Source organism: Camellia sinensis, chromosome 14 (genome assembly GCF_055761805.1).
Source record: "Camellia sinensis isolate YWXY chromosome 14, ASM5576180v1, whole genome shotgun sequence".
NCBI classification, from domain to species: Eukaryota; Viridiplantae; Streptophyta; class Magnoliopsida; order Ericales; family Theaceae; genus Camellia; species Camellia sinensis.
Window position 1 is genome coordinate 104,221,638 of NC_138974.1, and position 18,675 is coordinate 104,240,312.

An 18,675-nucleotide genomic window follows, 5' to 3' on the forward strand; every position below is an offset into this window, starting at 1 on the left:
CCAGATTATCCTGTTCCATTCAATTTCATTTTTTTCCCCGTCTACTGCTTAAAACAATAAAGTCGCGGTTAATCTTCGGGTGCGATCATACCAGCACTAATGCACCGGATCCCATCAGAACTCCGCAGTTAAGCGTGCTTGGGCGAGAGTAGTACTAGGATGGGTGACCCCCTGGGAAGTCCTCGTGTTGCACCCCTTTTGTCCCTTTTTCCACCACCCCCCCCCCCTTTTTTTTTCCCCGGACAGCCTGTCCGATTTTTAGCCCATTCAATCGCCTTCGCCTCCTTTTCGACAATTTCTCCCTTTTAAACCATTTCCAGATTATCCTGTTCCATTCAATTTCATTTTTTTCCCCGTCTACTGCTTAAAACAATAAAGTCGCGGTTAATCTTCGGGTGCGATCATACCAGCACTAATGCACCGGATCCCATCAGAACTCCGCAATTAAGCGTGCTTGGGCGAGAGTAGTAATAGGATGGGTGACCCCCTGGGAAGTCCTCGTGTTGCACCCCTTTTGTCCCTTTTTCCACCACCCCCCCCCTTTTTTTTTCCCCGGACAGCCTGTCCGATTTTTAGCCCATTCAATCGCCTTCGCCTCCTTTTCGACAATTTCTCCCTTTTAAACCATTTCCAGATTATCCTGTTCCATTCAATTTCATTTTTTTCCCCGTCTACTGCTTAAAACAATAAAGTCGCGGTTAATCTTCGGGTGCGATCATACCAGCACTAATGCACCGGATCCCATCAGAACTCCGCAGTTAAGCGTGCTTGGGCGAGAGTAGTACTAGGATGGGTGACCCCCTGGGAAGTCCTCGTGTTGCACCCCTTTTTCCACCACCCCCCCCCCCCCTTTTTTTTTCCCCGGACAGCCTGTCCGATTTTTAGCCCATTCAATCGCCTTCGCCTCCTTTTCGACAATTTCTCCCTTTTAAACCATTTCCAGATTATCCTGTTCCATTCAATTTCATTTTTTTCCCCGTCTACTGCTTAAAACAATAAAGTCGCGGTTAATCTTCGGGTGCGATCATACCAGCACTAATGCACCGGATCCCATCAGAACTCCGCAGTTAAGCGTGCTTGGGCGAGAGTAGTACTAGGATGGGTGACCCCCTGGGAAGTCCTCGTGTTGCACCCCTTTTGTCCCTTTTTCCACCACCCCCCCCCCCCCTTTTTTTTTCCCCGGACAGCCTGTCCGATTTTTAGCCCATTCAATCGCCTTCGCCTCCTTTTCGACAATTTCTCCCTTTTAAACCATTTCCAGATTATCCTGTTCCATTCAATTTCATTTTTTTCCCCGTCTACTGCTTAAAACAATAAAGTCGCGGTTAATCTTCGGGTGCGATCATACCAGCACTAATGCACCGGATCCCATCAGAACTCCGCAGTTAAGCGTGCTTGGGCGAGAGTAGTACTAGGATGGGTGACCCCCTGGGAAGTCCTCGTGTTGCACCCCTTTTGTCCCTTTTTCCACCACCCCCCCCCCCCTTTTTTTTTCCCCGGACAGCCTGTCCGATTTTTAGCCCATTCAATCGCCTTCGCCTCCTTTTCGACAATTTCTCCCTTTTAAACCATTTCCAGATTATCCTGTTCCATTCAATTTCATTTTTTTCACCGTCTACTGCCTAAAACAATAAAGTCGCGGTTAATCTTCGGGTGCGATCATACCAGCACTAATGCACCGGATCCCATCAGAACTCCGCAGTTAAGCGTGCTTGGGCGAGAGTAGTACTAGGATGGGTGACCCCCTGGGAAGTCCTCGTGTTGCACCCCTTTTGTCCCTTTTTCCACCACCCCCCCCCCCTTTTTTTTTCCCCGGACAGCCTGTCCGCTTTTTAGCCCATTCAATCGCCTTCGCCTCCTTTTCGACAATTTCTCCCTTTTAAACCATTTCCAGATTATCCTGTTCCATTCAATTTCATTTTTTTCCCCGTCTACTGCTTAAAACAATAAAGTCGCGGTTAATCTTCGGCTGCGATCATACCAGCACTAATGCACAGGATCCCATCAGAACTCCGCAGTTAAGCGTGCTTGCGTGAGAGTAGTACTAGGATGGGTGACCCCCTGGGAAGTCCTCGTGTTGCACCCCTTTTGTCCCTTTTTCCACCACCCCCCCCCCCTTTTTTTTTCCCCGGACAGCCTGTCCGATTTTTAGCCCATTCAATCGCCTTCGCCTCCTTTTCGACAATTTCTCCCTTTTAAACCATTTCCAGATTATCCTGTTCCATTCAATTTCATTTTTTTCCCCGTCTACTGCTTAAAACAATAAAGTCGCGGTTAATCTTCGGGTGCGATCATACCAGCACTAATGCACCGGATCCCATCAGAACTCCGCAGTTAAGCGTGCTTGGGCGAGAGTAGTACTAGGATGGGTGACCCCCTGGGAAGTCCTCGTGTTGCACCCCTTTTGTCCCTTTTTCCACCACCCCCCCCCCTTTTTTTTTCCCCGGACAGCCTGTCCGATTTTTAGCCCATTCAATCGCCTTCGCCTCCTTTTCGACAATTTCTCCCTTTTAAACCATTTCCAGATTATCCTGTTCCATTCAATTTCATTTTTTTCCCCGTCTACTGCTTAAAACAATAAAGTCGCGGTTAATCTTCGGGTGCGATCATACCAGCACTAATGCACCGGATCCCATCAGAACTCCGCAATTAAGCGTGCTTGGGCGAGAGTAGTACTAGGATGGGTGACCCCCTGGGAAGTCCTCGTGTTGCACCCCTTTTGTCCCATTTTCCACCACCCCCCCCCCCCTTTTTTTTTCCCCGGACAGCCTGTCCGATTTTTAGCCCATTCAATCGCCTTCGCCTCCTTTTCGACAATTTCTCCCTTTTAAACCATTTCCAGATTATCCTGTTCCATGCAATTTCATTTTTTTCCCCGTCTACTGCTTAAAACAATAAAGTCGCGGTTAATCTTCGGGTGCGATCATACCAGCACTAATGCACCGGATCCCATCAGAACTCCGCAGTTAAGCGTGCTTGGGCGAGAGTAGTACTAGGATGGGTGACCCCCTGGGAAGTCCTCGTGTTGCACCCCTTTTGTCCCTTTTTCCACCACCCCCCCCCCTTTTTTTTTCCCCGGACAGCCTGTCCGATTTTTAGCCCATTCAATCGCCTTCGCCTCCTTTTCGACAATTTCTCCCTTTTAAACCATTTCCAGATTATCCTGTTCCATTCAATTTCATTTTTTTCCCCGTCTACTGCTTAAAACAATAAAGTCGCGGTTAATCTTCGGGTGCGATCATACCAGCACTAATGCACCGGATCCCATCAGAACTCCGCAGTGAAGCGTGCTTGGGCGAGAGTAGTACTAGGATGGGTGACCCCCTGGGAAGTCCTCGTGTTGCACCCCTTTTGTCCCTTTTTCCCCCACCCCCCCCATTTTTTTTTCCCCGGACAGCCTGTCCGATTTTTAGCCCATTCAATCGCCTTCGCCTCCTTTTCGACAATTTCTCCCTTTTAAACCAATTCCAGATTATCCTGTTCCATTCAATTTCATTTTTCTCCCCGTCTACTGCTTAAAACAATAAAGTCGCGGTTAATCTTCGGGTGCGATCATACCAGCACTAATGCACCGGATCCCATCAGAACTCCGCAGTTAAGCGTGCTTGGGCGAGAGTAGTACTAGGATGGGTGACCCCCTGGGAAGTCCTCGTGTTGCACCCCTTTTGTCCATTTTTCCACCACCCCCCCCCTTTTTTTTTCCCCAGACAGCCTGTCCGATTTTTAGCCCATTCAATCGCCTTCGCCTCCTTTTCGACAATTTCTCCCTTTTAAACCATTTCCAGATTATCCTGTTCCATTCAATTTCATTTTTTTCCCCGTCTACTGCTTAAAACAATAAAGTCGCGGTTAATCTTCGGGTGCGATCATACCTGCACTAATGCACCGGATCCCATCAGAACTCCGCAGTTAAGCGTGCTTGGGCGAGAGTAGTACTAGGATGGGTGACCCCCTGGGAAGTCCTCGTGTTGCACCCCTTTTGTCCCTTTTTCCACCACCCCCCCCCCCTTTTTTTTTCCCCGGACAGCCTGTCCGATTTTTAGCCCATTCAATCGCCTTCGCCTCCTTTTCGACAATTTCTCCCTTTTAAACCATTTCCAGATTATCCTGTTCCATTCAATTTCATTTTTTTCCCCGTCTACTGCTTAAAACAATAAAGTCGCGGTTAATCTTCGGGTGCGATCATACCAGCACTAATGCACCGGATCCCATCAGAACTCCGCAGTTAAGCGTGCTTGGGCGAGAGTAGTACTAGGATGGGTGACCCCCTGGGAAGTCCTCGTGTTGCACCCCTTTTGTCCCTTTTTCCACCACCCCCCCCCCCTTTTTTTTTCCCCGGACAGCCTGTCCGATTTTTAGCCCATTCAATCGCCTTCGCCTCCTTTTCGACAATTTCTCCCTTTTAAACCATTTCCAGATTATCCTGTTCCATTCAATTTCATTTTTTTCCCCGTCTACTGCTTAAAACAATAAAGTCGCGGTTAATCTTCGGGTGCGATCATACCAGCACTAATGCACCGGATCCCATCAGAACTCCGCAGTTAAGCGTGCTTGGGCGAGAGTAGTACTAGGATGGGTGACCCCCTGGGAAGTCCTCGTGTTGCACCCCTTTTGTCCCTTTTTCCACCACCCCCCCCCCTTTTTTTTTCCCCGGACAGCCTGTTCGATTTTTAGCCCATTCAATCGCCTTCGCCTCCTTTTCGACAATTTCTCCCTTTTAAACCATTTCCAGATTATCCTGTTCCATTCAATTTCATTTTTTTCCCCGTCTACTGCTTAAAACAATAAAGTCGCGGTTAATCTTCGGGTGCGATCATACCAGCACTAATGCACCGGATCCCATCAGAACTCCGCAGTTAAGCGTGCTTGGGCGAGAGTAGTACTAGGATGGGTGACCCCCTGGGAAGTCCTCGTGTTGCACCCCTTTTGTCCCTTTTTCCACCACCCCCCCCCCCCCCTTTTTTTTTCCCCGGACAGCCTGTCCGATTTTTAGCCCATTCAATCGCCTTCGCCTCCTTTTCGACAATTTCTCCCTTTTAAACCATTTCCAGATTATCCTGTTCCATTCAATTTCATTTTTTTCCCCGTCTACTGCTTAAAACAATAAAGTCGCGGTTAATCTTCGGGTGCGATCATACCAGCACTAATGCACCGGATCCCATCAGAACTCCGCAGTTAAGCGTGCTTGGGCGAGAGTAGTACTAGGATGGGTGACCCCCTGGGAAGTCCTCGTGTTGCACCCCTTTTGTCCCTTTTTCCACCACCCCCCCCCCCTTTTTTTTTTCCCCGGACAGCCTGTCCGATTTTTAGCCCATTCAATCGCCTTCGCCTCCTTTTCGACAATTTCTCCATTTTAAACCATTTCCAGATTATCCTGTTCCATTCAATTTCATTTTTTTCCCCGTCTACTGCTTAAAACAATAAAGTCGCGGTTAATCTTCGGGTGCGATCATACCAGCACTAATGCACCGGATCCCATCAGAACTCCGCAGTTAAGCGTGCTTGGGCGAGAGTAGTACTAGGATGGGTGACCCCCTGGGAAGTCCTCGTGTTGCACCCCTTTTGTCCCTTTTTCCACCACCCCCCCCCTTTTTTTTTCCCCGGACAGCCGTTCCGATTTTTAGCCCATTCAATCGCCTTCGCCTCCTTTTCGACAATTTCTCCCTTTTAAACCATTTCCAGATTATCCTGTTCCATTCAATTTCATTTTTTTCCCCGTCTACTGCTTAAAACAATAAAGTCGCGGTTAATCTTCGGGTGCGATCATACCAGCACTAATGCACCGGATCCCATCAGAACTCCGCAGTTAAGCGTGCTTGGGCGAGAGTAGTACTAGGATGGGTGACCCCCTGGGAAGTCCTCGTGTTGCACCCCTTTTGTCCCTTTTTCCACCACCCCCCCCCTTTTTTTTTCCCCGGACAGCCTGTCCGATTTTTAGCCCATTCAATCGCCTTCGCCTCCTTTTCGACAATTTCTACCTTTTAAACCATTTCCAGATTATCCTGTTCCATTCAATTTCATTTTTTTCCCCGTCTACTGCTTAAAACAATAAAGTCGCGGTTAATCTTCGGGTGCGATCATACCAGCACTAATGCACCGGATCCCATCAGAACTCCGCAGTTAAGCGTGCTTGCGCGAGAGTAGTACTAGGATGGGTGACCCCCTGGGAAGTCCTCGTGTTGCACCCCTTTTGTCCCTTTTTCCACCACCCCCCCCCCCCTTTTTTTTTCCCCGGACAGCCTGTCCGATTTTTAGCCCATTCAATCGCCTTCGCCTCCTTTTCGACAATTTCTCCCTTTTAAACCATTTCCAGATTATCCTGTTCCATTCAATTTCATTTTTTTCCCCGTCTACTGTTTAAAACAATAAAGTCGCGGTTAATCTTCGGGTGCGATCATACTAGCACTAATGCACCGGATCCCATCAGAACTCCGCAGTTAAGCGTGCTTGGGCGAGAGTAGTACTAGGATGGGTGACCCCCTGGGAAGTCCTCGTGTTGCACCCCTTTTGTCCCTTTTTCCACCACCCCCCCCCCCTTTTTTTTTCCCCGGACAGCCTGTCCGATTTTTAGCCCATTCAATCGCCTTCGCCTCCTTTTCGACAATTTCTCCCTTTTAAACCATTTCCAGATTATCCTGTTCCATTCAATTTCATTTTTTTCCCCGTCTACTGCTTAAAACAATAAAGTCGCGGTTAATCTTCGGGTGCGATCATACCAGCACTAATGCACCGGATCCCATCAGAACTCCGCAATTAAGCGTGCTTGGGCGAGAGTAGTACTAGGATGGGTGACCCCCTGGGAAGTCCTCGTGTTGCACCCCTTTTGTCCCTTTTTCCACCACCCCCCCCCCCTTTTTTTTTCCCCGGACAGCCTGTCCGATTTTTAGACCATTCAATCGCCTTCGCCTCCTTTTCGACAATTTCTCCCTTTTAAACCATTTCCAGATTATCCTGTTCCATTCAATTTCATTTTTTTCCCCGTCTACTGCTTAAAACAATAAAGTCGCGGTTAATCTTCGGGTGCGATCATACCAGCACTAATGCACCGGATCCCATCAGAACTCCGCAGTTAAGCGTGCTTGGGCGAGAGTAGTACTAGGATGGGTGACCCCCTGGGAAGTCCTCGTGTTGCACCCCTTTTGTCCCTTTTTCCACCACCCCCCCCCCCCCCCTTTTTTTTTCCCCGGACAGCCTGTCAGATTTTTAGCCCATTCAATCGCCTTCGCCTCCTTTTCGACAATTTCTCCCTTTTAAACCATTTCCAGATTATCCTGTTCCATTCAATTTCATTTTTTTCCCCGTCTACTGCTTAAAACAATAAAGTCGCGGTTAATCTTCGGGTGCGATCATACCAGCACTAATGCACCGGATCCCATCAGAACTTCGCAGTTAAGCGTGCTTGGGCGAGAGTAGTACTAGGATGGGTGACCCCCTGGGAAGTCCTCGTGTTGCACCCCTTTTGTCCCTTTTTCCACCACCCCCCCCCCCCCCCTTTTTTTTTCCCCGGACAGCCTGTCCGATTTTTAGCCCATTCAATCGCCTTCGCCTCCTTTTCGACAATTTCTCCCTTTTAAACCATTTCCAGATTATCCTGTTCCATTCAATTTCATTTTTTTCCCCGTCTACTGCTTAAAACAATAAAGTCGCGGTTAATCTTCGGGTGCGATCATACCAGCACTAATGCACCGGATCCCATCAGAACTCCGCAGTTAAGCGTGCTTGGGCGAGAGTAGTACTAGGATGGGTGACCCCCTGGGAAGTCCTTGTGTTGCACCCCTTTTGTCCCTTTTTCCACCACCCCCCCTCCTTTTTTTTTCCCCAGACAGCCTGTCCGATTTTTAGCCCATTCAATCGCCTTCGCCTCCTTTTCGACAATTTCTCCCTTTTAAACCATTTCCAGATTATCCTGTTCCATTCAATTTCATTTTTTTCCCCGTCTACTGCTTAAAACAATAAAGTCGCGGTTAATCTGCGGGTGCGATCATACCAGCACTAATGCACCGGATCCCATCAGAACTCCGCAGTTAAGCGTGCTTGGGCGAGAGTAGTACTAGGATGGGTGACCCCCTGGGAAGTCCTCGTGTTGCACCCCTTTTGTCCCTTTTTCCACCACCCCCCCCCCCCCTTTTTTTTTTCCCCGGACAGCCTGTCCGATTTTTAGCCCATTCAATCGCCTTCGCCTCCTTTTCGACAATTTCTCCCTTTTAAACCATTTCCAGATTATCCTGTTCCATTCAATTTCATTTTTTTCCCCGTCTACTGCTTAAAACAATAAAGTCGCGGTTAATCTTCGGGTGCGATCATACCAGCACTAATGCACCGGATCCCATCAGAACTCCGCAGTTAAGCGTGCTTGGGCGAGAGTAGTACTAGGATGGGTGACCCCCTGGGAAGTCCTCGTGTTGCACCCCTTTTGTCCTTTTTTCCACCACCCCCCCCCTTTTTTTTTCCCCGGACAGCCTGTCCGATTTTTAGCCCATTCAATCGCCTTCGCCTCCTTTTCGACAATTTCTCCCTTTTAAACCATTTCCAGATTATCCTGTTCCATTCAATTTCATTTTTTTCCCCGTCTACTGCTTAAAACAATAAAGTCGCGGTTAATCTTCGGGTGCGATCATACCAGCACTAATGCACCGGATCCCATCAGAACTCCGCAGTTAAGCGTGCTTGGGCGAGAGTAGTACTAGGATGGGTGACCCCCTGGGAAGTCCTCGTGTTGCACCCCTTTTGTCCCTTTTTCCACCACCCCCCCCCCCCCTTTTTTTTCCCCGGACAGCCTGTCCGATTTTTAGCCCATTCAATCGCCTTCGCCTCCTTTTCGACAATTTCTCCCTTTTAAACCATTTCCAGATTATCCTGTTCCATTCAATTTCATTTTTTTCCCCGTCTACTGCTTAAAACAATAAAGTCGCGGTTAATCTTCGGGTGCGATCATACCAGCACTAATGCACCGGATCCCATCAGAACTTCGCAGTTAAGCGTGCTTGGGCGAGAGTAGTACTAGGATGGGTGACCCCCTGGGAAGTCCTCGTGTTGCACCCCTTTTGTCCCTTTTTCCACCACCCCCCCCCCCTTTTTTCTTCCCCGGACAGCCTGTCCGATTTTTAGCCCATTCAATCGCCTTCGCCTCCTTTTCGACAATTTCTCCCTTTTAAACCATTTCCAGATTATCCTGTTCCATTCAATTTCATTTTTTTCCCCGTCTACTGCTTAAAACAATAAAGTCGCGGTTAATCTTCGGGTGCGATCATACCAGCACTAATGCACCGGATCCCATCAGAACTCCGCAGTTAAGCGTGCTTGGGCGAGAGTAGTACTAGGATGGGTGACCCCCTGGGAAGTCCTCGTGTTGCACCCCTTTTGTCCCTTTTTCCACCACCCCCCCCCTTTTTTTTTCCCCGGACAGCCTGTCCGATTTTTAGCCCATTCAATCGCCTTCGCCTCCTTTTCGACAATTTCTCCCTTTTAAACCATTTCCAGATTATCCTGTTCCGTTCAATTTCATTTTTTTCCCCGTCTACTGCTTAAAACAATAAAGTCGCGGTTAATCTTCGGGTGCGATCATACCAGCACTAATGCACCGGATCCCATCAGAACTCCGCAGTTAAGCGTGCTTGGGCGAGAGTAGTACTAGGATGGGTGACCCCCTGGGAAGTCCTCGTGTTGCACCCCTTTTGTCCCTTTTTCCACCACCCCCCCCCCCCTTTTTTTTTCCCCGGACAGCCTGTCCGATTTTTAGCACATTCAATCGCCTTCGCCTCCTTTTCGACAATTTCTCCCTTTTAAACCATTTCCAGATTATCCTGTTCCATTCAATTTCATTTTTTTCCCCGTCTACTGCTTAAAACAATAAAGTCGCGGTTAATCTTCGGGTGCGATCATACCAGCACTAATGCACCGGATCCCATCAGAACTCCGCAGTTAAGCGTGCTTGGGCGAGAGTAGTACTAGGATGGGTGACCCCCTGGGAAGTCCTCGTGTTGCACCCCTTTTGTCCCTTTTTCCACCACCACCCCCCCCTTTTTTTTTCCCCGGACAGCCTGTCCGATTTTTAGCCCATTCAATCGCCTTCGCCTCCTTTTCGACAATTTCTCCCTTTTAAACCATTTCCAGATTATCCTGTTCCATTCAATTTCATTTTTTTCCCCGTCTACTGCTTAAAACAATAAAGTCGCGGTTAATCTTCGGGTGCGATCATACCAGCACTAATGCACCGGATCCCATCAGAACTCCGCAGTTAAGCGTGCTTGGGCGAGAGTAGTACTAGGATGGGTGACCCCCTGGGAAGTCCTCGTGTTGCACCCCTTTTGTCCCTTTTTCCACCACCCCCCCCCCTTTTTTTTTCCCCGGACAGCCTGTCCGATTTTTAGCCCATTCAATCGCTTTCGCCTCCTTTTCGACAATTTCTCCCTTTTAAACCATTTCCAGATTATCCTGTTCCATTCAATTTCATTTTTTTCCCCGTCTACTGCTTAAAACAATAAAGTCGCGGTTAATCTTCGGGTGCGATCATACCAGCACTAATGCACCAGATCCCATCAGAACTCCGCAGTTAAGCGTGCTTGGGCGAGAGTAGTACTAGGATGGGTGACCCCCTGGGAAGTCCTCGTGTTGCACCCCTTTTGTCCCTTTTTCCACCACCCCCCCCCTTTTTTTTTCCCCGGACAGCCTGTCCGATTTTTAGCCCATTCAATCGCCTTCGCCTCCTTTTCGACAATTTCTCCCTTTTAAACCATTTCCAGATTATCCTGTTCCATTCAATTTCATTTTTTTCCCCGTCTACTGCTTAAAACAATAAAGTCGCGGTTAATCTTCGGGTGCGATCATACCAGCACTAATGCACCGGATCCCATCAGAACTCCGCAGTTAAGCGTGCTTGGGCGAGAGTAGTACTAGGATGGGTGACCCCCTGGGAAGTCCTCGTGTTGCACCCCTTTTGTCCCTTTTTCCACCACACCCCCCCCTTTTTTTTTCCCCGGACAGCCTGTCCGATTTTTAGCCCATTCAATCGTCTTCGCCTCCTTTTCGACAATTTCTCCCTTTTAAACCATTTCCAGATTATCCTGTTCCATTCAATTTCATTTTTTTCCCCGTCTACTGCTTAAAACAATAAAGTCGCGGTTAATCTTCGGGTGCGATCATACCAGCACTAATGCACCGGATCCCATCAGAACTCCGCAGTTAAGCGTGCTTGGGCGAGAGTAGTACTAGGATGGGTGACCCCCTGGGAAGTCCTCGTGTTGCACCCCTTTTGTCCCTTTTTCCACCACCCCCCCCCCCTTTTTTTTTCCCCGGACAGCCTGTCCGATTTTTAGCCCATTCAATCGCCTTCGCCTCCTTTTCGACAATTTCTCCCTTTTAAACCATTTCCAGATTATCCTGTTCCATTCAATTTCATTTTTTTCCCCGTCTACTGCTTAAAACAATAAAGTCGCGGTTAATCTTCGGGTGCGATCATACCAGCACTAATGCACCGGATCCCATCAGAACTCCGCAGTTAAGCGTGCTTGCGCGAGAGTAGTACTAGGATGGGTGACCCCCTGGGAAGTCCTCGTGTTGCACCCCTTTTGTCCCTTTTTCCACCACCCCCCCCTTTTTTTTTCCCCGGACAGCCTGTCCGATTTTTAGCCCATTCAATCGCCTTCGCCTCCTTTTCGACAATTTCTCCCTTTTAAACCATTTCCAGATTATCCTGTTCCATTCAATTTCATTTTTTTCCCCGTCTACTGCTTAAAACAATAAAGTCGCGGTTAATCTTCGGGTGCGATCATACCAGCACTAATGCACCGGATCCCATCAGAACTCCGCAGTTAAGCGTGCTTGGGCGAGAGTAGTACTAGGATGGGTGACCCCCTGGGAAGTCCTCGTGTTGCACCCCTTTTGTCCCTTTTTCCACCACCCCCCCCCCCCTTTTTTTTCCCCGGACAGCCTGTCCGATTTTTAGCCCATTCAATCGCCTTCGCCTCCTTTTCGACAATTTCTCCCTTTTAAACCATTTCGAGATTATCCTGTTCCATTCAATTTCATTTTTTTCCCCGTCTACTGCTTAAAAAATAAAGTCGCGGTTAATCTTCGGGTGCGATCATACCAGCACTAATGCACCGGATCCCATCAGAACTCCGCAGTTAAGCGTGCTTGGGCGAGAGTAGTACTAGGATGGGTGACCCCCTGGGAAGTCCTCGTGTTGCACCCCTTTTGTCCCTTTTTCCACCACCCCCCCCCTTTTTTTTTCCCCGGACAGCCTGTCCGATTTTTAGCCCATTCAATCGCCTTCGCCTCCTTTTCGACAATTTCTCCCTTTTAAACCATTTCCAGATTATCCTGTTCCATTCAATTTCATTTTTTTCCCCGTCTACTGCTTAAAACAATAAAGTCGCGGTTAATCTTCGGGTGCGATCATACCAGCACTACTGCACCAGATCCCATCAGAACTCCGCAGTTAAGCGTGCTTGGGCGAGAGTAGTACTAGGATGGGTGACCCCCTGGGAAGTCCTCGTGTTGCACCCCTTTTGTCCTTTTTTCCACCACCCCCCCCCCTTTTTTTTTCCCCGGACAGCCTGTCCGATTTTTAGCCCATTCAATCGCCTTCGCCTCCTTTTCGACAATTTCTCCCTTTTAAACCATTTCCAGATTATCCTGTTCCATTCAATTTCATTTTTTTCCCCGTCTACTGCTTAAAACAATAAAGTCGCGGTTAACCTTCGGGTGCGATCATACCAGCACTAATGCACCGGATCCCATCAGAACTCCGCAGTTAAGCGTGCTTGGGCGAGAGTAGTACTAGGATGGGTGACCCCCTGGGAAGTCCTCGTGTTGCACCCCTTTTGTCCCTTTTTCCACCACCCCCCCCCCCTTTTTTTTTCCCCGGACAGCCTGTCCGATTTTTAGCCCATTCAATCGCCTTCGCCTCCTTTTCGACAATTTCTCCCTTTTAAACCATTTCCAGATTATCCTGTTCCATTCAATTTCATTTTTTTCCCCGTCTACTGCTTAAAACAATAAAGTCGCGGTTAACCTTCGGGTGCGATCATACCAGCACTAATGCACCGGATCCCATCAGAACTCCGCAGTTAAGCGTGCTTGGGCGAGAGTAGTACTAGGATGGGTGACCCCCTGGGAAGTCCTCGTGTTGCACCCCTTTTGTCCCTTTTTCCACCACCCCCCCCCCCTTTTTTTTTCCCCGGACAGCCTGTCCGATTTTTAGCCTATTCAATCGCCTTCGCCTCTTTTTCGACAATTTCTCCCTTTTAAACCATTTCCAGATTATCCTGTTCCATTCAATTTCATTTTTTTCCCCGTCTACTGCTTAAAACAATAAAGTCGCGGTTAATCTTCGGGTGCGATCATACCAGCACTAATGCACCGGATCCCATCAGAACTCCGCAGTTAAGCGTGCTTGGGCGAGAGTAGTACTAGGATGGGTGACCCCCTGGGAAGTCCTCGTGTTGCACCCCTTTTGTCCCTTTTTCCACCACCCCCCCCCCCTTTTTTTTTCCCCGGACAGCCTGTCCGATTTTTAGCCCATTCAATCGCCTTCGCCTCCTTTTCGACAATTTCTCCCTTTTAAACCATTTCCAGATTATCCTGTTCCATTCAATTTCATTTTTTTCCCCGTCTACTGCTTAAAACAATAAAGTCGCGGTTAATCTTCGGGTGCGATCATACCAGCACTAATGCACCGGATCCCATCAGAACTCCGCAGTTAAGCGTGCTTGGGCGAGAGTAGTACTAGGATGGGTGACCCCCTGGGAAGTCCTCGTGTTGCACCCCTTTTGTCCCTTTTTCCACCACCCCCCCCCTTTTTTTTTCCCCGGACAGCCTGTCCGATTTTTTGCCCATTCAATCGCCTTCGCCTCCTTTTCGACAATTTCTCCCTTTTAAACCATTTCCAGATTATCCTGTTCCATTCAATTTCATTTTTTTCCCCGTCTACTGCTTAAAACAATAAAGTCGCGGTTAATCTTCGGGTGCGATCATACCAGCACTAATGCACCAGATCCCATCAGAACTCCGCAGTTAAGCGTGCTTGGGCGAGAGTAGTACTAGGATGGGTGACCCCCTGGGAAGTCCTCGTGTTGCACCCCTTTTGTCCCTTTTTCCACCACCCCCTCCCCCTTTTTTTTTCCCCGGACAGCCTGTCCGATTTTTAGCCCATTCAATCGCCTTCGCCTCCTTTTCGACAATTTCTCCCTTTTAAACTATTTCCAGATTATCCTGTTCCATTCAATTTCATTTTTTTCCCCGTCTACTGCTTAAAACAATAAAGTCGCGGTTAATCTTCGGGTGCGATCATACCAGCACTAATGCACTGGATCCCATCAGAACTCCGCAGTTAAGCGTGCTTGGGCGAGAGTAGTACTAGGATGGGTGACCCCCTGGGAAGTCCTCGTGTTGCACCCCTTTTGTCCCTTTTTCCACCACCCCCCCCCCTTTTTTTTTCCCCGGACAGCCTGTCCGATTTTTAGCCCATTCAATCGCCTTCGCCTCCTTTTCGACAATTTCTCCCTTTTAAACCATTTCCAGATTATCCTGTTCCATTCAATTTCATTTTTTTCCCCGTCTACTGCTTAAAACAATAAAGTCGCGGTTAATCTTCGGGTGCGATCATACCAGCACTAATGCACCGGATCCCATCAGAACTCCGCAGTTAAGCGTGCTTGCGCGAGAGTAGTACTAGGATGGGTGACCCCCTGGGAAGTCCTCGTGTTGCACCCCTTTTGTCCCTTTTTCCACCACCCCCCCCCCTTTTTTTTTCCCCGGACAGCCTGTCCGATTTTTAGCCCATTCAATCGCCTTCGCCTCCTTTTCGACAATTTCTCCCTTTTAAACCATTTCCAGATTATCCTGTTCCATTCAATTTCATTTTTTTCCCCGTCTACTGCTTAAAACAATAAAGTCGCGGTTAATCTTCGGGTGCGATCATACCAGCACTAATGCACCGGATCCCATCAGAACTCCGCAGTTAAGCGTGCTTGGGCGAGAGTAGTACTAGGATGGGTGACCCCCTGGGAAGTCCTCGTGTTGCACCCCTTTTGTCCCTTTTTCCACCACCCCCCCCCTTCTTTTTTCCCCGGACAGCCTGTCCGATTTTTAGCCCATTCAATCGCCTTCGCCTCCTTTTCGACAATTTCTCCCTTTTAAACCATTTCGAGATTATCCTGTTCCATTCAATTTCATTTTTTTCCCCGTCTACTGCTTAAAACAATAAAGTCGCGGTTAATCTTCGGGTGCGATCATACCAGCACTAATGCACCGGATCCCATCAGAACTCCGCAGTTAAGCGTGCTTGGGCGAGAGTAGTACTAGGATGGGTGACCCCCTGGGAAGTCCTCGTGTTGCACCCCTTTTGTCCCTTTTTCCACCACCCCCCCCCCTTTTTTTTTTCCCCGGACAGCCTGTCCGATTTTTAGCCCATTCAATCGCCTTCGCCTCCTTTTCGACAATTTCTCCCTTTTAAACCATTTCCAGATTATCCTGTTCCATTCAATTTCATTTTTTTCCCCGTCTACTGCTTAAAACAATAAAGTCGCGGTTAATCTTCGGGTGCGATCATACCAGCACTAATGCACCGGATCCCATCAGAACTCCGCAGTTAAGCGTGCTTGGGCGAGAGTAGTACTAGGATGGGTGACCCCCTGGGAAGTCCTCGTGTTGCACCCCTTTTGTCCCTTTTTCCACCACCCCCCCCCTTTTTTTTTCCCCGGACAGCCTGTCCGATTTTTAGCCCATTCAATCGCCTTCGCCTCCTTTTCGACAATTTCTCCCTTTTAAACCATTTCCAGATTATCCTGTTCCATTCAATTTCATTTTTTTCCCCGTCTACTGCTTAAAACAATAAAGTCGCGGTTAATCTTCGGGTGCGATCATACCAGCACTAATGCAACAGATCCCATCAGAACTCCGCAGTTAAGCGTGCTTGGGCGAGAGAAGTACTAGGATGGGTGACCCCCTGGGAAGTCCTCGTGTTGCACCCCTTTTGTCCCTTTTTCCACCACCCCCCCCCCCCTTTTTTTTTCCCCGGACAGCCTGTCCGATTTTTAGCCCATTCAATCGCCTTCGCCTCCTTTTCGACAATTTCTCCCTTTTAAACCATTTCCAGATTATCCTGTTCCATTCAATTTCATTTTTTTCCCCGTCTACTGCTTAAAACAATAAAGTCGCGGTTAACCTTCGGGTGCGATCATACCAGCACTAATGCACCGGATCCCATCAGAACTCCGCAGTTAAGCGTGCTTGGGCGAGAGTAGTACTAGGATGGGTGACCCCCTGGGAAGTCCTCGTGTTGCACCCATTTTGTCCCTTTTTCCACCACCCCCCCCTCCTTTTTTTTTCCCCGGACAGCCTGTCCGATTTTTAGCCCATTCAATCGCCTTCGCCTCCTTTTCGACAATTTCTCCCTTTTAAACCATTTCCAGATTATCCTGTTCCATTCAATTTCATTTTTTTCCCCGTCTACTGCTTAAAACAATAAAGTCACGGTTAACCTTTGGGTGCGATCATACCAGCACTAATGCACCGGATCCCATCAGAACTCCGCAGTTAAGCGTGCTTGGGCGAGAGTAGTACTAGGATGGGTGACCCCCTGGGAAGTCCTCGTGTTGCACCCCTTTTGTCCCTTTTTCCACCACCCCCCCCACCCCTTTTTTTTCCCCGGACAGCCTGTCCGATTTTTAGCCTATTCAATCGCCTTCGCCTCTTTTTCGACAATTTCTCCTTTTTAAACCATTTCCAGATTATCCTGTTCCATTCAATTTCATTTTTTTCCCCGTCTACTGCTTAAAACAATAAAGTCGCGGTTAATCTTCGGGTGCGATCATACCAGCACTAATGCACCGGATCCCATCAGAACTCCGCAGTTAAGCGTGCTTGGGCGAGAGTAGTACTAGGATGGGTGACCCCCTGGGAAGTCCTCGTGTTGCACCCCTTTTGTCCCTTTTTCCACCACCCCCCCCCCCTTTTTTTTTCCCCGGACAGCCTGTCCGATTTTTAGCCCATTCAATCGCCTTCGCCTCCTTTTCGACAATTTCTCCCTTTTAAACCATTTCCAGATTATCCTGTTCCATTCAATTTCATTTTTTTCCCCGTCTACTGCTTAAAACAATAAAGTCGCGGTTAATCTTCGGGTGCGATCATACCAGCACTAATGCACCGGATCCCATCAGAACTCCGCAGTTAAGCGTGCTTGGGCGAGAGTAGTACCAGGATGGGTGACCCCCTGGGAAGTCCTCGTGTTGCACCCCTTTTGTCCCTTTTTCCACCACCCCCCCCCCTTTTTTTTTCCCCGGACAGCCTGTCCGATTTTTTGCCCATTCAATCGCCTTCGCCTCCTTTTCGACAATTTCTCCCTTTTAAACCATTTCCAGATTATCCTGTTCCATTCAATTTCATTTTTTTCCCCGTCTACTGCTTAAAACAATAAAGTCGCGGTTAATCTTCGGGTGCGATCATACCAGCACTAATGCACCGGATCCCATCAGAACTCCGCAGTTAAGCGTGCTTGGGCGAGAGTAGTACTAGGATGGGTGACCCCCTGGGAAGTCCTCGTGTTGCACCCCTTTTGTCCCTTTTTCCACCACCCCCCCCCCCTTTTTTCTTCCCCGGACAGCCTGTCCGATTTTTAGCCCATTCAATCGCCTTCGCCTCCTTTTCGACAATTTCTCCCTTTTAAACTATTTCCAGATTATCCTGTTCCATTCAATTTCATTTTTTTCCCCGTCTACTGCTTAAAACAATAAAGTCGCGGTTAATCTTCGGGTGCGATCATACCAGCACTAATGCACTGGATCCCATCAGAACTCCGCAGTTAAGCGTGCTTGGGCGAGAGTAGTACTAGGATGGGTGACCCCCTGGGAAGTCCTCGTGTTGCACCCCTTTTGTCCCTTTTTCCACCACCCCCCCCCCTTTTTTTTTCCCCGGACAGCCTGTCCGATTTTTAGCCCATTCAATCGCCTTCGTCTCCTTTTCGACAATTTCTCCCTTTTAAACCATTTCCAGATTATCCTGTTCCATTCAATTTCATTTTTTTCCCCGTCTACTGCTTAAAACAATAAAGTCGCGGTTAATCTTCGGGTGCGATCATACCAGCACTAATGCACCGGATCCCATCAGAACTCCGCAGTTAAGCGTGCTTGGGCGAGAGTAGTACTAGGATGGGTGACCCCCTGGGAAGTCCTCGTGTTGCACCCCTTTTGTCCCTTTTTCCACCATCCCCCCCCCCTTTTTTTTTCCCCGGACAGCCTGTTCGATTTTTAGCCCATTCAATCGCCTTCGCCTCCTTTTCGACAATTTCTCCCTTTTAAACCATTTCCAGATTATCCTGTTCCATTCAATTTCATTTTTTTCCCCGTCTACTGCTTAAAACAATAAAGTCGCGGTTAATCTTCGGGTGCGATCATACCAGCACTAATGCACCGGATCCCATCAGAACTCCGCAGTTAAGCGTGCTTGGGCGAGAGTAGTACTAGGATGGGTGACCCCCTGGGAAGTCCTCGTGTTGCACCCCTTTTGTCCCTTTTTCCACCACCCCCCCCTTTTTTTTTCCCCGGACAGCCTGTCCGATTTTTAGCCCATTCAATCGCCTTCGCCTCCTTTTCGACAATTTCTCCCTTTTAAACCATTTCCAGATTATCCTGTTCCATTCAATTTCATTTTTTTCCCCGTCTACTGCTTAAAACA

At 48.5% G+C, this 18,675-nt stretch overlaps 59 non-coding genes across 59 annotated transcripts; all 59 read left to right on the top strand.

Annotated features, from left to right (window-relative positions):
• The first annotated feature begins 77 nt into the window (after window positions 1–77).
• On the top strand, window positions 78–196 carry LOC145808581 (5S ribosomal RNA). Its single transcript, XR_014352044.1, has one exon. It is a non-coding gene; the product is annotated as a 5S ribosomal RNA (ribosomal RNA).
• A 197-nt stretch (window positions 197–393) lies between these two features.
• LOC145810908 (5S ribosomal RNA) lies at window positions 394–512 on the top strand. Its single transcript, XR_014354460.1, has one exon. It is a non-coding gene; the product is annotated as a 5S ribosomal RNA (ribosomal RNA).
• A 195-nt stretch (window positions 513–707) lies between these two features.
• LOC145808582 (5S ribosomal RNA) lies at window positions 708–826 on the top strand. Its single transcript, XR_014352045.1, has one exon. It is a non-coding gene; the product is annotated as a 5S ribosomal RNA (ribosomal RNA).
• Window positions 827–1,016: 190 nt separating this feature from the next.
• LOC145808583 (5S ribosomal RNA) lies at window positions 1,017–1,135 on the top strand. The gene has a single exon (XR_014352046.1). It is a non-coding gene; the product is annotated as a 5S ribosomal RNA (ribosomal RNA).
• A 199-nt stretch (window positions 1,136–1,334) lies between these two features.
• On the top strand, window positions 1,335–1,453 carry LOC145808585 (5S ribosomal RNA). The gene has a single exon (XR_014352048.1). It is a non-coding gene; the product is annotated as a 5S ribosomal RNA (ribosomal RNA).
• A 198-nt stretch (window positions 1,454–1,651) lies between these two features.
• LOC145808586 (5S ribosomal RNA) lies at window positions 1,652–1,770 on the top strand. The gene has a single exon (XR_014352049.1). It is a non-coding gene; the product is annotated as a 5S ribosomal RNA (ribosomal RNA).
• Window positions 1,771–1,967: 197 nt separating this feature from the next.
• Window positions 1,968–2,086, top strand: LOC145811891 (5S ribosomal RNA). Its single transcript, XR_014355423.1, has one exon. It is a non-coding gene; the product is annotated as a 5S ribosomal RNA (ribosomal RNA).
• A 197-nt stretch (window positions 2,087–2,283) lies between these two features.
• On the top strand, window positions 2,284–2,402 carry LOC145808587 (5S ribosomal RNA). Its single transcript, XR_014352050.1, has one exon. It is a non-coding gene; the product is annotated as a 5S ribosomal RNA (ribosomal RNA).
• Window positions 2,403–2,598: 196 nt separating this feature from the next.
• LOC145809898 (5S ribosomal RNA) lies at window positions 2,599–2,717 on the top strand. Its single transcript, XR_014353466.1, has one exon. It is a non-coding gene; the product is annotated as a 5S ribosomal RNA (ribosomal RNA).
• Window positions 2,718–2,915: 198 nt separating this feature from the next.
• On the top strand, window positions 2,916–3,034 carry LOC145808588 (5S ribosomal RNA). The gene has a single exon (XR_014352051.1). It is a non-coding gene; the product is annotated as a 5S ribosomal RNA (ribosomal RNA).
• A 196-nt stretch (window positions 3,035–3,230) lies between these two features.
• Window positions 3,231–3,349, top strand: LOC145809260 (5S ribosomal RNA). Its single transcript, XR_014352772.1, has one exon. It is a non-coding gene; the product is annotated as a 5S ribosomal RNA (ribosomal RNA).
• Window positions 3,350–3,544: 195 nt separating this feature from the next.
• LOC145808589 (5S ribosomal RNA) lies at window positions 3,545–3,663 on the top strand. Its single transcript, XR_014352052.1, has one exon. It is a non-coding gene; the product is annotated as a 5S ribosomal RNA (ribosomal RNA).
• Window positions 3,664–3,858: 195 nt separating this feature from the next.
• On the top strand, window positions 3,859–3,977 carry LOC145809083 (5S ribosomal RNA). Its single transcript, XR_014352577.1, has one exon. It is a non-coding gene; the product is annotated as a 5S ribosomal RNA (ribosomal RNA).
• A 197-nt stretch (window positions 3,978–4,174) lies between these two features.
• On the top strand, window positions 4,175–4,293 carry LOC145808590 (5S ribosomal RNA). The gene has a single exon (XR_014352053.1). It is a non-coding gene; the product is annotated as a 5S ribosomal RNA (ribosomal RNA).
• Window positions 4,294–4,490: 197 nt separating this feature from the next.
• Window positions 4,491–4,609, top strand: LOC145808591 (5S ribosomal RNA). Its single transcript, XR_014352054.1, has one exon. It is a non-coding gene; the product is annotated as a 5S ribosomal RNA (ribosomal RNA).
• A 196-nt stretch (window positions 4,610–4,805) lies between these two features.
• Window positions 4,806–4,924, top strand: LOC145808592 (5S ribosomal RNA). Its single transcript, XR_014352055.1, has one exon. It is a non-coding gene; the product is annotated as a 5S ribosomal RNA (ribosomal RNA).
• Window positions 4,925–5,124: 200 nt separating this feature from the next.
• On the top strand, window positions 5,125–5,243 carry LOC145808593 (5S ribosomal RNA). Its single transcript, XR_014352056.1, has one exon. It is a non-coding gene; the product is annotated as a 5S ribosomal RNA (ribosomal RNA).
• A 198-nt stretch (window positions 5,244–5,441) lies between these two features.
• LOC145808594 (5S ribosomal RNA) lies at window positions 5,442–5,560 on the top strand. The gene has a single exon (XR_014352057.1). It is a non-coding gene; the product is annotated as a 5S ribosomal RNA (ribosomal RNA).
• A 195-nt stretch (window positions 5,561–5,755) lies between these two features.
• LOC145808596 (5S ribosomal RNA) lies at window positions 5,756–5,874 on the top strand. The gene has a single exon (XR_014352059.1). It is a non-coding gene; the product is annotated as a 5S ribosomal RNA (ribosomal RNA).
• A 195-nt stretch (window positions 5,875–6,069) lies between these two features.
• On the top strand, window positions 6,070–6,188 carry LOC145810326 (5S ribosomal RNA). The gene has a single exon (XR_014353901.1). It is a non-coding gene; the product is annotated as a 5S ribosomal RNA (ribosomal RNA).
• Window positions 6,189–6,386: 198 nt separating this feature from the next.
• Window positions 6,387–6,505, top strand: LOC145809358 (5S ribosomal RNA). Its single transcript, XR_014352890.1, has one exon. It is a non-coding gene; the product is annotated as a 5S ribosomal RNA (ribosomal RNA).
• A 197-nt stretch (window positions 6,506–6,702) lies between these two features.
• Window positions 6,703–6,821, top strand: LOC145809899 (5S ribosomal RNA). Its single transcript, XR_014353467.1, has one exon. It is a non-coding gene; the product is annotated as a 5S ribosomal RNA (ribosomal RNA).
• Window positions 6,822–7,018: 197 nt separating this feature from the next.
• LOC145808597 (5S ribosomal RNA) lies at window positions 7,019–7,137 on the top strand. The gene has a single exon (XR_014352060.1). It is a non-coding gene; the product is annotated as a 5S ribosomal RNA (ribosomal RNA).
• A 201-nt stretch (window positions 7,138–7,338) lies between these two features.
• Window positions 7,339–7,457, top strand: LOC145809641 (5S ribosomal RNA). Its single transcript, XR_014353202.1, has one exon. It is a non-coding gene; the product is annotated as a 5S ribosomal RNA (ribosomal RNA).
• Window positions 7,458–7,658: 201 nt separating this feature from the next.
• On the top strand, window positions 7,659–7,777 carry LOC145809197 (5S ribosomal RNA). The gene has a single exon (XR_014352697.1). It is a non-coding gene; the product is annotated as a 5S ribosomal RNA (ribosomal RNA).
• Window positions 7,778–7,973: 196 nt separating this feature from the next.
• On the top strand, window positions 7,974–8,092 carry LOC145808598 (5S ribosomal RNA). The gene has a single exon (XR_014352061.1). It is a non-coding gene; the product is annotated as a 5S ribosomal RNA (ribosomal RNA).
• Window positions 8,093–8,292: 200 nt separating this feature from the next.
• Window positions 8,293–8,411, top strand: LOC145808599 (5S ribosomal RNA). Its single transcript, XR_014352062.1, has one exon. It is a non-coding gene; the product is annotated as a 5S ribosomal RNA (ribosomal RNA).
• A 195-nt stretch (window positions 8,412–8,606) lies between these two features.
• On the top strand, window positions 8,607–8,725 carry LOC145808600 (5S ribosomal RNA). Its single transcript, XR_014352063.1, has one exon. It is a non-coding gene; the product is annotated as a 5S ribosomal RNA (ribosomal RNA).
• Window positions 8,726–8,923: 198 nt separating this feature from the next.
• Window positions 8,924–9,042, top strand: LOC145809642 (5S ribosomal RNA). Its single transcript, XR_014353203.1, has one exon. It is a non-coding gene; the product is annotated as a 5S ribosomal RNA (ribosomal RNA).
• Window positions 9,043–9,239: 197 nt separating this feature from the next.
• LOC145808601 (5S ribosomal RNA) lies at window positions 9,240–9,358 on the top strand. Its single transcript, XR_014352064.1, has one exon. It is a non-coding gene; the product is annotated as a 5S ribosomal RNA (ribosomal RNA).
• Window positions 9,359–9,553: 195 nt separating this feature from the next.
• On the top strand, window positions 9,554–9,672 carry LOC145808602 (5S ribosomal RNA). The gene has a single exon (XR_014352065.1). It is a non-coding gene; the product is annotated as a 5S ribosomal RNA (ribosomal RNA).
• Window positions 9,673–9,870: 198 nt separating this feature from the next.
• On the top strand, window positions 9,871–9,989 carry LOC145808603 (5S ribosomal RNA). The gene has a single exon (XR_014352066.1). It is a non-coding gene; the product is annotated as a 5S ribosomal RNA (ribosomal RNA).
• A 197-nt stretch (window positions 9,990–10,186) lies between these two features.
• On the top strand, window positions 10,187–10,305 carry LOC145808604 (5S ribosomal RNA). Its single transcript, XR_014352067.1, has one exon. It is a non-coding gene; the product is annotated as a 5S ribosomal RNA (ribosomal RNA).
• A 196-nt stretch (window positions 10,306–10,501) lies between these two features.
• On the top strand, window positions 10,502–10,620 carry LOC145809516 (5S ribosomal RNA). The gene has a single exon (XR_014353076.1). It is a non-coding gene; the product is annotated as a 5S ribosomal RNA (ribosomal RNA).
• Window positions 10,621–10,815: 195 nt separating this feature from the next.
• LOC145808605 (5S ribosomal RNA) lies at window positions 10,816–10,934 on the top strand. Its single transcript, XR_014352068.1, has one exon. It is a non-coding gene; the product is annotated as a 5S ribosomal RNA (ribosomal RNA).
• A 196-nt stretch (window positions 10,935–11,130) lies between these two features.
• On the top strand, window positions 11,131–11,249 carry LOC145808607 (5S ribosomal RNA). Its single transcript, XR_014352070.1, has one exon. It is a non-coding gene; the product is annotated as a 5S ribosomal RNA (ribosomal RNA).
• Window positions 11,250–11,446: 197 nt separating this feature from the next.
• Window positions 11,447–11,565, top strand: LOC145810327 (5S ribosomal RNA). The gene has a single exon (XR_014353902.1). It is a non-coding gene; the product is annotated as a 5S ribosomal RNA (ribosomal RNA).
• A 194-nt stretch (window positions 11,566–11,759) lies between these two features.
• LOC145808608 (5S ribosomal RNA) lies at window positions 11,760–11,878 on the top strand. Its single transcript, XR_014352071.1, has one exon. It is a non-coding gene; the product is annotated as a 5S ribosomal RNA (ribosomal RNA).
• A 196-nt stretch (window positions 11,879–12,074) lies between these two features.
• Window positions 12,075–12,193, top strand: LOC145808609 (5S ribosomal RNA). The gene has a single exon (XR_014352072.1). It is a non-coding gene; the product is annotated as a 5S ribosomal RNA (ribosomal RNA).
• A 195-nt stretch (window positions 12,194–12,388) lies between these two features.
• On the top strand, window positions 12,389–12,507 carry LOC145810019 (5S ribosomal RNA). Its single transcript, XR_014353586.1, has one exon. It is a non-coding gene; the product is annotated as a 5S ribosomal RNA (ribosomal RNA).
• Window positions 12,508–12,703: 196 nt separating this feature from the next.
• On the top strand, window positions 12,704–12,822 carry LOC145808610 (5S ribosomal RNA). The gene has a single exon (XR_014352073.1). It is a non-coding gene; the product is annotated as a 5S ribosomal RNA (ribosomal RNA).
• A 197-nt stretch (window positions 12,823–13,019) lies between these two features.
• LOC145808611 (5S ribosomal RNA) lies at window positions 13,020–13,138 on the top strand. Its single transcript, XR_014352074.1, has one exon. It is a non-coding gene; the product is annotated as a 5S ribosomal RNA (ribosomal RNA).
• Window positions 13,139–13,335: 197 nt separating this feature from the next.
• LOC145808612 (5S ribosomal RNA) lies at window positions 13,336–13,454 on the top strand. Its single transcript, XR_014352075.1, has one exon. It is a non-coding gene; the product is annotated as a 5S ribosomal RNA (ribosomal RNA).
• A 197-nt stretch (window positions 13,455–13,651) lies between these two features.
• Window positions 13,652–13,770, top strand: LOC145808613 (5S ribosomal RNA). The gene has a single exon (XR_014352076.1). It is a non-coding gene; the product is annotated as a 5S ribosomal RNA (ribosomal RNA).
• A 195-nt stretch (window positions 13,771–13,965) lies between these two features.
• On the top strand, window positions 13,966–14,084 carry LOC145809517 (5S ribosomal RNA). The gene has a single exon (XR_014353077.1). It is a non-coding gene; the product is annotated as a 5S ribosomal RNA (ribosomal RNA).
• Window positions 14,085–14,281: 197 nt separating this feature from the next.
• LOC145809286 (5S ribosomal RNA) lies at window positions 14,282–14,400 on the top strand. The gene has a single exon (XR_014352803.1). It is a non-coding gene; the product is annotated as a 5S ribosomal RNA (ribosomal RNA).
• Window positions 14,401–14,596: 196 nt separating this feature from the next.
• On the top strand, window positions 14,597–14,715 carry LOC145810328 (5S ribosomal RNA). The gene has a single exon (XR_014353903.1). It is a non-coding gene; the product is annotated as a 5S ribosomal RNA (ribosomal RNA).
• Window positions 14,716–14,911: 196 nt separating this feature from the next.
• LOC145808614 (5S ribosomal RNA) lies at window positions 14,912–15,030 on the top strand. Its single transcript, XR_014352077.1, has one exon. It is a non-coding gene; the product is annotated as a 5S ribosomal RNA (ribosomal RNA).
• Window positions 15,031–15,225: 195 nt separating this feature from the next.
• Window positions 15,226–15,344, top strand: LOC145808615 (5S ribosomal RNA). Its single transcript, XR_014352078.1, has one exon. It is a non-coding gene; the product is annotated as a 5S ribosomal RNA (ribosomal RNA).
• A 197-nt stretch (window positions 15,345–15,541) lies between these two features.
• Window positions 15,542–15,660, top strand: LOC145808616 (5S ribosomal RNA). The gene has a single exon (XR_014352079.1). It is a non-coding gene; the product is annotated as a 5S ribosomal RNA (ribosomal RNA).
• A 195-nt stretch (window positions 15,661–15,855) lies between these two features.
• LOC145810765 (5S ribosomal RNA) lies at window positions 15,856–15,974 on the top strand. The gene has a single exon (XR_014354321.1). It is a non-coding gene; the product is annotated as a 5S ribosomal RNA (ribosomal RNA).
• A 198-nt stretch (window positions 15,975–16,172) lies between these two features.
• Window positions 16,173–16,291, top strand: LOC145809108 (5S ribosomal RNA). Its single transcript, XR_014352602.1, has one exon. It is a non-coding gene; the product is annotated as a 5S ribosomal RNA (ribosomal RNA).
• Window positions 16,292–16,488: 197 nt separating this feature from the next.
• LOC145808618 (5S ribosomal RNA) lies at window positions 16,489–16,607 on the top strand. The gene has a single exon (XR_014352081.1). It is a non-coding gene; the product is annotated as a 5S ribosomal RNA (ribosomal RNA).
• Window positions 16,608–16,805: 198 nt separating this feature from the next.
• On the top strand, window positions 16,806–16,924 carry LOC145808619 (5S ribosomal RNA). Its single transcript, XR_014352082.1, has one exon. It is a non-coding gene; the product is annotated as a 5S ribosomal RNA (ribosomal RNA).
• Window positions 16,925–17,121: 197 nt separating this feature from the next.
• On the top strand, window positions 17,122–17,240 carry LOC145809033 (5S ribosomal RNA). The gene has a single exon (XR_014352527.1). It is a non-coding gene; the product is annotated as a 5S ribosomal RNA (ribosomal RNA).
• A 196-nt stretch (window positions 17,241–17,436) lies between these two features.
• On the top strand, window positions 17,437–17,555 carry LOC145808620 (5S ribosomal RNA). Its single transcript, XR_014352083.1, has one exon. It is a non-coding gene; the product is annotated as a 5S ribosomal RNA (ribosomal RNA).
• Window positions 17,556–17,752: 197 nt separating this feature from the next.
• Window positions 17,753–17,871, top strand: LOC145809287 (5S ribosomal RNA). Its single transcript, XR_014352805.1, has one exon. It is a non-coding gene; the product is annotated as a 5S ribosomal RNA (ribosomal RNA).
• A 196-nt stretch (window positions 17,872–18,067) lies between these two features.
• On the top strand, window positions 18,068–18,186 carry LOC145808621 (5S ribosomal RNA). The gene has a single exon (XR_014352084.1). It is a non-coding gene; the product is annotated as a 5S ribosomal RNA (ribosomal RNA).
• A 197-nt stretch (window positions 18,187–18,383) lies between these two features.
• Window positions 18,384–18,502, top strand: LOC145808622 (5S ribosomal RNA). The gene has a single exon (XR_014352085.1). It is a non-coding gene; the product is annotated as a 5S ribosomal RNA (ribosomal RNA).
• Window positions 18,503–18,675: the final 173 nt, after the last annotated feature.